General features: G+C 39.0%; 1 protein-coding gene and 1 non-coding gene across 2 annotated transcripts in view; both read left to right on the top strand.

Moving 5' to 3' along the window:
- DIAPH2 (diaphanous related formin 2) overlaps positions 1-14,157 on the top strand; it is a 983,285-nt gene that overhangs the window by 923,496 nt on the left and 45,632 nt on the right. The window lies entirely within an intron of this gene.
- TRNAC-GCA (transfer RNA cysteine (anticodon GCA)) lies at positions 1,588-1,659 on the top strand. Its single transcript has one exon. It is a non-coding gene; the product is annotated as a tRNA-Cys (tRNA).

The raw sequence follows: 14,157 nt of genomic DNA, 5'->3' as shown, positions 1-14,157 counted from the left end.
TTGTGCATCATTGCTTCCACGGGCTTTTAAACTAAACATTGTGCTGCTTGTTGAGTACTTTTGTTTCTTACATTCAGCCTCACAGCCATCTCCCACTACCATACCTACGACACAACCACTTTACTGTGAGCCCAAAAATCTAGAAAATAGATCTAAATGGCATGTGAAATTCTTAAGAATATTTCCTCTAAAGAAGGAAAGTGAAGTGAAAGTTGCTCAGTCGTGTCCGACTCTTTGCGCCCCCATGGACTGAATGAATTCTCCAGGCCAAAATACTGGAGTGGGTAGCCTTTCCTTTCTCCAGGGGATCTTCCCTACCCAGGGATCGAACCCAGGTCTCCTGCATTGTAGACAGATTCTTTACCAGCTGAGCCACAAGGGAAGCCCCTAAAGAAGGAAAGATAAGAGCAATTGGGAAGATTTATCTCCCCCAAAAGACCTCCTCTGTCAATTCAGACTGCATGTAAACAAGCTCTTCCTATAAAACACAAGCATCTATTACTATCACTATTTTATACCTCCATATTATTAATAATTACTCCATTCTGACTACTTTCTAGGTTGTGAGTGAACAGAATATTTTGTTGAGGTGCAGGGAACATGGGAGAAGTACTGTAGAGCCAGGGTTATTTGGTGAGAAGGTTAGGGTTAGCAGTGAGAGTGCCTCTTTGGGACCTTAAGCTAGGGAATAAGGAGAAGTAATGAGGGCCCTGTACATCCACTAAGAAGCAGGGAAGGAGTACCTAAAAATAAGTAGAAGGCCACCTACTTTGCAATTTTGCCTGGTAACACCAATTCAGTCAGCCCAAGCCTCGTTTTAAGTTTGAAACATCGCAAGCGATGATAAATTAGATCAGTAACACTTCCTGGTTATTGTTTGATTGTACGAATTTTGAAACTAATATTTACATTGTTATGATTCAGTAAAACATGTGTCATGGTAGGTTTTTTTATTTTATTTTTTCTCAATAATTTGTTTAATCCAGAGGCTATTTTCAGAAGACCCTAGGTAGACTTCTCACTCTGGTTATTCCCAAAGCATAGAGTCTCCCATACTGGTTATTCTACGTATAACTTCCTTCCTAAAGTCTTTTTTTTTTAATTCCTATTTTCCATCTCCCCATTCTTTAAAAGTGGCATTGTGAAGTTAAAAACCAACAAATTATAGCATGAAGTCTGGAAAATGAGTCAAATGGCCCATAATTATGTATGAAAACATTTCTGACTTATGATTTGTGAAATTAGCACTGACTCAGCTAATGATCATGAAAAGCGTATACTTAGGCTTATTAAGACTTGCAAAAGTCTAGTTTTAGTCCACAACAGTGTGACCTTGATCTAGTCACTAAGGGTCTCTAGACATCTTAATCTTACTTTGTTATTTTGTTTGTACATATCTAGAGAAGAGAATGTGAAAAGTTTACATGAAAAATCAGGAAATCAACATTGGAAATAAATAGATAATAAATTAAATCAACAATTAATACAGATTCAATTAAATAGTGAACTTCCAAATGGATATAAACATAACATTCAGGACTAAATTATATTTGAGAATACCTACCCTAAGGAATAGGTATTGGGGCTTCCCTGGTGGCTCAGATGGTAAAGCGTCTGCCTGCAATGCAGGAGACCCAGGTTCGATTCCTGGGTCGGGAAGATCCCCTGGAGAAGGAAATGGCAATCCACTCCAGCACTCTTGCCTGGAAAATCCCATGGACAGAGGAGCCTGATAGGCTATAGTCCATGGGGTCGCAAAGAGTCGAACACGACTGAGCGACTTCACTTTCACTCTAAGGAATAGGTTTTTATGCTCTGGAACCATCACCTCAAAAAATAGCATCTAATCAATTTTACTCTAAACAATTTTCTTTCTGAAAGTATAAATTTCTTTCCCATAAGATAAAGTAAAAATAAAATATCAAGATAGCTAGAGTTATTTTTTGTTTGTATGTTTGTTTTAATATAAGCCACCATGGTCAGGAGACAGAGTTGTCTTGATCCCTGGTTCAAGAAGATCCCCTGGAGAAGGAAATGGCGACCCACTCCAGTATTCTTGCCTGGAGAATTCCCAAGGATAAAGGAACCTGGTGGGCTATAGTCCATGAGGTCGCAAAACAATCGGGCATGACTTGGAAACTAAACAACACCATATAGAAAAGCAATGTTTGAGTTCCTATCTGAACAACCCGCCAAAATAAGAACTTCTAAATTATAGAATTTCGACTAACTTTGTAATAGTTATTGACTTCTTAATCATCACTGTGTGTATTCATTTACTACAGTTTCTGTAACAAATATTGGGTTGGCCAAAAAGTTAGTTTATATTTTTGGGTAGCATACACAACGGAAATTTACTTTCTCACAGTTCTGGAGGTTAGAAATCCAAGGTCGGGGCATTGGCATGTTTGATTTCTTCTGTGGCCTCTCTTCTTGCCTTGCAGATGGCTGCCATCTTGCTGTGTCCTCACATGGTCATTTGTTTGTGTTATCTGTCATAATTTCCTTTTCTTATAAGGACACCAGTTATACTGGATTAGGGCCCGCCCTAACAACCCCATTTTAATTTAATTACTTCTTTAAAGGCCCTGTCTCCAAATACAGCCACATTCTGGGGCACTAGGAGTTAGAACTTCAACATAGGAATTTGGAGGGATATAATTCAGCTCATAACACTATGTTCCTTTCTAAAATAATGAATCTAGATTTATGGTATTCTTACTACTGTTTTGTGCACTGAATGTATTTTAATTTTGATAATATAGTTGCCTAGCATATGTATCAGCTTATCATCATAAGCCAAGGATGTGAAATTTATTGCTTCAAAATATATCCTAATTAAGATAATAAAATATTCACAACATTTTCATAGCATTTTATTTTTTTTCCTTGTTAAACATAGCAGAATTGGATCTTATTCACGTATCACAGATCAACCAATAAACCAGGCATTTTTTCCATACCCTGTGTTGATAAGGGTTTTTTTTTTTTTTTTTTTTTTTTGCATGGCAATGATAAATTTTATTGCCTTCAACTTCTAACACTCCTATAATTGCAAACACAATAGGCTTTTTACAAGGGATATTATATATATATACAGCAGTTGTTTAAACCTGAAATAGAAAAATTAAAGAGGGAAAATATTCAAATCCATTGTGGCCTAGTTCTGTAACACAATATTGCAATATTTGACATTTCACTGAAGCCTCAACTCTATTCTGCCTAACTTTAAAAAACTTTATGTAATGAGTAGTCAAAAAGAAAAAAAAAAAGATTGGGAAAATATGAATGTAAAAAGAGTTTTAAGAAAGTATGATAAAGCATAAGGCCTAACTCAAATTATATGTAATAGATGATATTTTGGGTATGTATCCTGACAGTTCCTACTAATAACTGACTTTACATCTTTGTACCTCCATTTTCTCATCTGTCAAAGAGGATAAATAATGATACCTATATTATAGGTTCGATATGATGATGAACAGAATAATAATTTCTATGAAACATTTAGCACAGAGACTGACATAGACTAAATTCTCAACAATCTCTAGTTATATATTGGTGTGTATGTATACATGTGGGGTCTTGCCATGTGGTGCTAGTCATAAGGAATCTGCCTGCCAGTGCAGGAGACTTGAGAGACGCAGGTTTGATCCCTGGGTTGGGAAGATACCCTGGAGGAAGTCATGGCAACCCTTCAGTATTCTTGCCTGGAGGGAGTACTCTTGCCATGGACAGAGGAGCCTGGCAGGCTATAGTCCATGGGGTCACAAAGAGTCATACACGATTGCAGCAATTTAGCATGCACGCATGTGTATATATGTATATGTGAGAAAAATGAAAGTGAAAGTGTTAGTTGCTCAGTTATGTCTGACTCTTTGTGATTTCATGGACTGTAGCCACCAGGCAACTCTGTCCGTGGAATTATCCAGGCTAGAATACTGGAGTGTGTAACCATTCCCTTCTCCAGGGGATCTTTCTGACCCAGGGATCAAACCCAAATTCCCTGCATTGCAGGTGGATTCTTTACCATCTGAGAAACCAGGGAAGCCTCTTGTTTGTATATGTGCCTATGTATATGTGTACTTGTATATACACATACATATTATACATATTATGTATGTGAATACATAAATATTAGAATTCATCTTCATATTCACCAGCCTGCCTTTGATATACTACTAGAGTGTACATAGCTCAATTACAGGCTAGTCTTCCTGTCATGGTGGAAACTAACAAAGACATAACTGGTGATGTCAGTCTCAAATGGTAAGCCTTCTGTAAGCAGACATATAGATCCGTAGCAGCATGCCTAGTAATGGCCTCAGACACAACTTCTAGCCTAGAGAAGAATTGTGGTGCAGAATCTAAGTACCCCCTTCCACGTTTCTCAGTATCTTGATGCATAGAAAGCTTTGTAAAGGTCCTTAAGTTACTTTTTTTTTTGGTCTTCATGTGACCTTTATGATTAAGTCATTTTTAACTTCTCAGAAAACAAAGATTACATCTCCCACTCAAAAAATCCAGCAGTACCTGCTAGAAGCTTTCTTACACCTTAAACACTGAGTAAATCATGAAGTCCAATGGGATACTGAAACTAACCCATAATCCAAGAAACTGAGAAAGGCTAAAGAGGTTCCCTCCTCTGGAACCAAGGTAGTCTAGAAGGCCCAGAAATCAGTGAATGTCCGGATGGATAGTGGTTACTGCTTGGACTACACAGAAGAGGCTCCCTGGATTTGAATCCTAGCTCTGCAGCTCGATAGTTGTATGATATGGGTAAATTGTTTGACTTCTTTGTGTTACATTTTCCTCTATAATCTGGAGATAATCAAATTACCTACTTTACAGAGTTCCAAAGTTAAGTAAATGTATATTTGTAATGTGCTTAAAATAGTCCCCTCCTCCCAAAAAAATAGATCCCAGCACAAAGTGATAACACTTACCCTAAGTATGTGCAACGTAAATAAAATCAAATAATGACTGACCTCTCCTAGCTACTTAAAATGGTGGCCCCAAAACTTATCTGTTCCACACTGTTCCAGACCAAGAGCCACTATAAATCTATTAGAAATCTCCCAATAAGGCACCTGTAGGTCTCTCAGCATTTGTGTTGGGGTTTGTCAGCAGACAGAAGAGTATAAATTGGTCTCAGCCAAGGCCTTCCTGAAGAAGCTTAAAAGAAAAAAACAACAGGCTGGTGAATGGAACTTCCCTGGTGGTCCAGTGGTTAAGATTGCACATTTCCAATACAGAGGGCATGGGTTCTATCCCTTGTCGGGAAAATAAGATACCACATGCCACGTGTTATGGCCAAAACATTAAATAAAAAAATTAAAAAAAACAGTCTGGAGCATTTGGTATGTGTTTCTTTGATACTTTATAATCTGTGTGTCTAGCATCTGCATCATTTGTGTATGTCTCTCTTCTCAGCTAACACTCTGCACTATGTCTGTTTCGACTTAAACCAGTCCCTGGAAGACAGGAAGAATGTAGATATCACTGAATTCTAATATTTCTTTATGATGATAGCTCTAGAGCCAACAAAGAAACAGTTGCATGTCCATTGGCTGCAAACCGGATCTTCAGAAAAGCAATTGTATGGCAACCTTTATGAAATGCAGTCTTCCTTTACCTTCAATTTTGTGTTTTATTTCTCTCTATGGTTTTTAAGTGAGAGAGATAAGAAGAGAGATCTAGCTACAAAGGTGAGAGTTTAAATATTTTTACAGAGACATCATTATAATGAATGTGATGGACTATAGTTGTAAATAGGGTGAGTGGGAAAATGCCTTATTAAGACAATTAGAAACAGAGATGAAGAAATGGACTTCAGATAAAAAATTGGAAATTAATATCAGCATAGGAAAAAGACAGTAAGGTAGAAAAGGAGTTTTTTAATGAGAAAAAGTGAATAAAAGGTGATGTTATTTTTATTTTAAATGAGACTGTGTCTCAAAGCATTTCATAAGTAATAAAGTTTTCTGTGACTATAGAAGATAGTTATGTTTATATAACAACAACTATGTTAATGAAATGGCAAGAGAAGTAACATTTTTACCTGGCTTTATATGTGGATCTACTGTGTGTATTACTGTAACTTTTGTTCTAAACTTCCCCTAAAATAGGTTTTATGAGCAATAGCAGTAATAGCAATAGTCCTCATGACTCTACCATTAAACTATAGACTCGGAAACAGTCACATGATGATTCCAGCACTATATGGCTCATTTTAGAGCACAGAACTCCAGCCAAAACTCCAAAGGGAATATTCTACAACAGAGAAGCAGTTTCATTGGAAGAATCATGATCCTAAATATTTCAGCTGTGGCTTTGAGGTCTCTGCTCTGTTCCCAGTGGATATGATGATAAAGAGAAAAAGTCAGCTTTCCATGGGCTTTATGTCTGTTCCCTTCTTTCCAGCCAGAATCATCTTTAAACATGTATGAAAGTTGTAAAGGGACTCTCCATAGGCTTACTGAAACTTGTAGATGGAAGATAAGAATAGATACTTTGCAGAATTTATTGGACATAGATCCTCTATTGAGTAAAAGAATCTCCTCTGTTAGGTCATTCTGGAGTGGGTTTCAATAAAAATATATTGGATGCTGTATTAGTTCCCTGGGCTTTGAGGTGGCAATAGTGGTAAAGAACACACCTGCCAATGCAGGAGACATAGAGATGCAAGTTCCATCCCTGGGTCGAAGATTCCCTGGAGGAGGGCATGACAACCCACTCCAGTATTCTTGCCTGGAGAATCCCCTGGACAGAGGAGCCTGGCAGGCTATAGTCCATAGGGTCGCAAAGAGTCAGACACAACTTAGCATGCATGCAGATATTAGTTTCCTAAGACTGCCGTAATGTATTACCACCAACTAGGTGGCTTAAAACTAGAGGTTTATTCTCTCAGAGTTCTAGAGGCTAGAAATACAAAATCAAGGTAGAGGCAAGGTTGATTCCACTGGGGGTCACTGAAGAGAGAATCTGCTGCATATCTCACTACTAGCATCTGGTGAAATGAAAGTGTTAGTCGCTCAGTCGTGTCTGACTCTTTGTGACCCTATGGACTGTAGCCTACCTGACTCCTCTGTCCACAGGATTTCCCAGGCAAGAATACTGGAGTGGGTTGCCATTTCCTTTCTCCAGGAGATCTTCCTGACCCAGGGATCAAACCTGCATCTCCTACATTGCAGGCAGATTCTTTACTGTCTGAGCTACCAGAGAAGCTATCATCTGGTGGTTGTCAGCAATCCCTGCCATTCCTTGGCTTGCAGCTGCATCATTCCACATTCTGCTTTTGTTGTCACATGGCCTTCTTCCCTCTCTGTGTCCTCTGAGTCTTTGTGTTGCCAAATTTCTCCTAATAAGGACACCAGTCATTAGTTATAAAGCCTACCCTAATCCAGCATGACCTTACCTTAATTTGATTTCATCTGCAAGGAACTTATTTCCAATTAAGGTCACGTTCACAGGTACCACAATTAGGACTACAGTATATCTTTTTGGAGGACACAGTTCAATCCACAACAGGTGCCTTCTTTGTGCCAGATACAGTGCTCGATGCTGGGATAGAAAGAATAGCATGTGGTTTCTGCACTCAAAGACCTCATGCAAATGGAGGTAGACAGAAATATGTATTATCATAAATGATATATGTCTCAACAACATTTGCTGGGGACACAGAGAAATGGGTGACTACCATTGTCTTATTGTTGTTCAGTCGCTAAGATGTGTCCAATCCTTTGTGACCCCATGGACTGCAGCATGCCAGGCTTCCCTGTCCTTCACTCTCTCCCTGAGTTTGCTCAAACTCATGTCCACTGAGTCGGTGATGCCATCCAACCATCTCATCCTCTGTCATCCCCTTCTCTTCCTACCTTCAATCTTTCCCAGCATAAGGGTCTTTTCCAATGAGTCAGCTCTTCGTATCAGGTGGCCAAAGTATTGGAGCTTCAGCTTCAGGATCAATCCTTCCAATGAATATTCAGGGTTAATTTCCTTTAGGATTGACTGGTTTCATCTCCTTGACTAGAGAAGGGAATGGCAAACCAACTCAAATATTCTTGCCTTGAGAACCATTGTCTTAGATGACCAAAAAGCTTCTTTATGGAGCTGTCTTTGAGGCATGGGAAAACAGATATCAGAGTAATGAATGAATTCATGGTCATGAGTATGCAAAGGCCATTACAGAAAAAGCAACAGTATGTATAAAAATATGATATCATGTAAAGACCCAGCATGTTTCAAGAAGTGCAAAGAGTTGGTATAACTGGACTGTAGGGTTAGTTGCAAGAAGTGGTAGGATACACAGGTGGGCTACATAGGAGAGAATGAAGAGGTCATAGATGGTAAGGGGCTTTGTATTTCATGCCAAAGAATTTGGCGTTATAATACAGAATAGAGCGCATAATAGAGGTATTAAAAAAATACCCACTAATAACATTGTGGGTATATTTTTAATCCTTAAAGTAACAATGAATGGACTTAAGTAGTATCATAAAATGAAGTAAAACAGTATTTAATAAAGCATCTTGCCAAATCAGAAAGGCCATTTTGATTTAGTTAACATTATTGGAATTATGGAATAATTTTAAGGACATTCATATTTATGTATCTCTAGTATGTTCAGAAGCTTCAGCTACGTTAAGATTCAGTCATTCAAACATTGCCTAGTAGAGGTCCTTAAGGACCCAGTTTTAATGAACGAATATGGCTAAATTGTAATTAGCATATCAATTGTATGTAAATTGATGCTTATAAAGTACTTGAGGGGATTTGAAAAGTTTGTTCTTTTAAGCATTTAAAATATTCTCCTTATAATCTTATTTATACTATTAACTTTAGATTATCTATGGGGAAGAGGTTTGCTAAACAAAAATAAACATCAACCCTAGTCCCTAGGCAACTGATGAATTCCAAGTTAAGTCACTTTTTATTTATTTAAGTATTGTATTATGTAACATCTGTGAACCAGATTCTGTCCTAAGTTGCAAAGATTCAAAGATATGACAGGACAGATCACTATCCTCATAGTACTGGATGCCAGAGGTACAGACATGAAAAAGAGTGTCTCTCATTATAATCCCTAGCCTCTGTTTTCACTCACTTATTTAATTATTTTTTGCCACCTATATATTGGGTTGGCCAAAAAATTTTTTGGAATTTTCCATACCATATTACAAGAAATCTGCACGAATTTTTTGGCCAATCCAATAGAAGACTCTAAGGCCCATCAGAGCAAAATGTCTATAAGTTAATTCAACGATCTAGTTGGGGAGACTCTATGTGAAAACTCTCATGTTAAAATTTGTTGAGTTGGATAATGGTGTATATGATTTGCAATGGAAGAAAGACTGAACTCTTAAGATTGAAGGGAGCATATTACAAGAAAAGGCTTTATATTTAGATTGAACTTTGAAGGATATAAAGTAGTTTTCCTAGTAAACAAGGAGGCCAGACAGGTTTGGGACATAGCTCTTTAAAAAACTGGGAGAAATGGAGGCTTTGCCATGGTCCTAAAAAATAAAAAGTATATGGCTTGGGGGGAAAAGTGTATGGCTTGAGGTACAGATGTAAAGAGGCAAGGTTAGAGATGAGACTGGGGATTTGGGCAGCTGCCAAGAAGAGTTCTGATATAAAGGAGTTTGAACTTTTACATGGTGTGGGATCCACTGACAGGTTTTAAGCAGAAGAGTACCATGATCAAATTTGGATTTAAGAAGGACCTCTGGGAACCATTTAGAAGACACTAGAGCAGTGATTTTTCAATCACTTTTTCTTTTATGCAGAGAAAACTTTTCCAAGTAAAATCTAACCAAGATAGCTAAAAGATAATTGTGGTATTTTATTATAATAAATATGTGAGTTCAACGGTAGAACATTTATTTACTATGAAGTGAAAACAGACAGCATCAAACAAAGGAGTGTACAATTGGGGATTACCTATGTATGTTACAACTCCTCTGTTACATCAGATTCAGCATCAAAATTATATCTGATTTATTATTGTACCATATTGAGACAATTCTGATTTGTAAGATAAGTTGTTGTAAATAATAAGGTTTAAACAACTCTCCTTGCCTTGTCAAGGTACTCTTCAGTTGAACTGATCTAGAAATATGAAAAAGGACAGATTCTGGGGGTGGGATGGGGGTACTGAAAACAATTATAACAACTCAAATAATTTAGCATAGAGACACTGAAAACTTTTTAAGAATGCAAAAATCATGTTAAGGGATAAATGAGGAGTTAGGCTTTAACATACACTACTGTATATAAAATAGATAACCAAGAAGGACCTATTATATAGCACAGAGAGCTCAATACTCTATAATGACATATAAGGGAAAAGAATCTGAAAAAAAATATGTGTGTGTTTGTATATATATATATATATAACTGAATTACTGTGCTCTACACCTGAAACTAACACAACTTTGTAAATCAACTATCAGTTCAGTTCAGTTCAGTCGCTCAGTCGTGTCTGACTCTTTGCGACCCCATGAATTGCAGCACACCAGGCCTCCCTGTCCATCACCAACTCCCGGAGTTCACTCAGACTCACGTCCATCGAGTCAGTGATGCCATCCAGCCATCTCATCCTCTGTCGTCCCCTTCTCCTCCTGCCCCTGATCCCTCTCAGCTTCAGAGTCTTTTCCAATGAGTCAACTCTTCGCATGAGGTGGCCAAAGTACTGGAGCTTCAGCTTTAGCATCAGTCCTTCCAAAGAACACCCAGGGCTAATCTCCTTCACAATGGACTGGATGGATCTCCTTGCAGTCCAAGGGACTCTCAAGAGTCTTCTCCAACACCACAGTTCAAAAGCATCAATTCTACAGCGCTCAGCTTTCTTCACAGTCCAACTCTCACTCCCATACATGAGCACTGGAGAAACCATAGCCTTGACTAGACGGACCTTTGTTGGCAAACTAATGTCTCTGCTTCTCAACACGCTATCTAGGTTGGTCATAACTTTTCTTCCAAGGAGTAAGTGTCTTTTAATTTCATGGCTGCAGTCACCATCTGCAGTGATTTTGGAGCCCCAAAAAATAAAGTCTGACACTGCTTCCACTGTTTCCCCATCTACTGGCCATGAAGTGATGGGACCAGATGCCATGATCTTCGTTTTCTGAATGTTGAGCTTTAAGCCAACTTTTTCACTCTCCTCTTTCACTTCCATCAAGAGGTTTTTGAGTTCCTCTTCACTTTCTGCCATAAGGGTGGTGTCATCTGCATATCAGAGGTTATTGATATTTCTCGCAGCAATCTTGATTCCAGCTTGTGCTTCTGCAGCCCAGAGTTTCTCATGATATACTCTGCATTACAGTTAAATAAGCAGAGTGACAATATACAGCCTTGACGTACTCCTTTTCCTATTTGGAACCAGTCTGTTGTTCCATGTCCAGTTCTAACTGTTGCTTCCTGACCTGCATATAGGTTTCCCAAGAGGCAGGTCAGGTGGTCTTGTATTCCCATCTCTTTCAGAATTTTCCACAGTTTATTGTGATCCACACAGTCAAAGGCTTTGGCATAGTCAATAAAGCAGAAATAGATGTTTTTCTGGAACTCTCTTGCTTTTTCCATGATCCAGCAGATGTTGGCAATTTGATCTCTGGTTCCTCTGCCTTTTCTAAAACCAGCTTGAACATCTGGAAGTTCACAGTTCACATATTGCTGAAGCCTGGGTTGGAGAATTTTGAGCATTACTTTACTAGTGTGTGAGATGAGTGCAACTGTGCGGTAGTTTGAGCATTCTTTGGCATTGCCTTTCTTTGGGACTGGAATGAAAACTGACCTTTTCCAGTCCTGTGGCCACTGCTGAGTTTTCCAAATTTGCTGGCATATTGAGTGCAGCACTTTCACAGCATCCTCCTTCAGGATTTGAAGTAGCTCCACTGGAATTCCATCACCTCCACTAGTTTTGTTCATAGTGATGCTTTCTAAGGCCCACTTGACTTCACATTCCAGGATGCCTGGGTCTAGGTGAGTAATCATACCATCGTGATTATCTTCGTCATGAAGATCTTTTTTATACAGTTCTTCTGTGTATTCTTGCCACCTCTTCTTAATATCTTCTGCTTCTGTTAGGTCCATACCATTTCTGTCCTTTATCGAGCACATCTTTGCATGAAATATTCCCTTGGTATCTCTAATTTTCTTGAAGAGATCTTTATTCTTTCCCAGTCTGTTGTTTTCCTCTATTTCTTTGCATTGATCGCTAAGGAAGGCTTTCTTATCTCTCCTTGCTATTCTGTGGATCTCTGCATTCAGATGCTTATATCTTTCCTTTTCTCCTTTGCTTTTTGCTTCTCTTCTTTTCACAGCTATTTGTAAGGCCTCCCCAGACAGCCATTTTGCTTTTTTGCATTTCTTTTCCATGGGGATGGTCTTAATCCCTGTCTCCTATACAATGTCATGAACCTCCATCCATGGTTCATCAGGCACTCTATCAGATCTAGTCCCTTAAATCTATTTCTCACTTCCACTGTACAATCATAAGGGATTTGATTTAGGTCATACCTCAATGGTCTAGTGGTTTTCCCTACTTTCTTCAATTTAAGTCTGAATTTGGCAATAAGGAGTTCATGGTCTGAGCCACAGTCAGCTCCGAGTCTTGTTTTTGCTGACTGTATAGAGCTTCTCCATCTTTGACTGCAAAGAATATTATCAATCTGATTTCGGTGTTGACCATCTGGTGATGTCCATGTGTAGAGCCTTCTGTTTTGTTGCTAGAAGAGGGTATTTGCTGTGACCAGTGCGTTCTCTTGGCAAAACTCTATTAGCCTTTGCTGTCCTCATTCTATATTCCAAGGCCAAATTTGCCTGTTACCCCAGGTGTTTCTTGACTTCCTGCTTTTGCATTCTAGTCCCCTGTAATGAAAAGGACATCTTTTTTGGGGTGTTAGTCTAAAAGGTCTTGTGGGTCTTCATAGAACCGTTCAACTTCAGCTTCAGCGTTACTGGTTGGGGTATATAGACTTGGATTACTGTGATATTGAATGGTTTGCCCTGGAAATGAACAGAGATCGTTCTGTCGTTTTTGAGATTGCATCCAACTACTGCATTTCGGACTCTTTTGTTGACCATGATGGCTACTCCATTTCTTCTGAGGGATTCCTGCCCACAGTAGTAGATATAATGGCCATCTGAGTTAAATTCACGCATTCCAGTCAATTTTAGTTCGCTGATTCCTAGAATGTCGACGTTCACTCTTGCCATCTCCTGTTTGACCACTTCCAATTTGCCTTGATTCATGGACCTGACATTCCAGATTCCTGTGCAATATTGCTCTTTACAGCATTGGACCTTGCTTCTATCACCAGTCACATCCACAACTGGGTATTGTTTTTGCTTTGGCTCCATCCCTTCATTCTTTCTGGAGTTATTTCTCCACTGATCTCCAGTAGCATATTGGGCACCTACTGATCTAGGGAGTTCCTCTTTCAGTATCCTATCATTTTGTCTTTTCATACTGTTCATTGGGTTCTCAAGGCAAGAATACTGAAGTGGTTTGCCATTCCCTTCTCCAGTGGACCACATTCTGTCAGACCTCTCCACCATGACCTGCCCATCTTGGGTGCCCCCACAGGGCATGGCTTAGTTTGAGTTAGACAAGGCTGTGGTCCTAGTGTTATTAGAATGACTATAGTTTTCTGTGCTTATGGTTTCAGTGTGTCTGCCCTCTGATGCCCTCTTGCAACACTTACCGTCTTACTTGGGTTTCTCTTACCTTGGACGTGGGGTATCTCTTCACGGCTGATCCAGCAAAGCACAGCTGCTGCTCCTTACCTTGGACGAGGGGTATCTCCTCACTGCCGCCGCTCCTGACCTTTAACGTGGAGTAGCTCCTCTAGGCCCTCCTGTGCCCACACAGCTACTGCTCCTTGGACATGGGGTAGCTCCTCCCGGCAGAATAAAAATCAATTAAAATATAATTTAAAAACTTCAAAAATCACTCAAACTATATAGTATTACATCTATGTTTTAGGTACTCACTTTTTTGTTTCCATGTGCATAGTAGACACAGTAAATGCTGAATTAAAATCACCAAGAACAAGTAGAAATTTCACCAATGAAATACATACTTAAATAGTATGAAACCACGAGGATTTAAAGTCAAAAGTAGCTCTCTTCTACAGCAAGACAGATCTTCACTGG

This window comes from Bos mutus, chromosome X (assembly GCF_027580195.1).
Source record: "Bos mutus isolate GX-2022 chromosome X, NWIPB_WYAK_1.1, whole genome shotgun sequence".
In the NCBI taxonomy this organism is placed as follows: domain Eukaryota; kingdom Metazoa; phylum Chordata; class Mammalia; order Artiodactyla; family Bovidae; genus Bos; species Bos mutus.
Note: the sequence above shows the minus strand (reverse complement) of the source record. Positions and strands in the feature narration are given on the sequence as shown.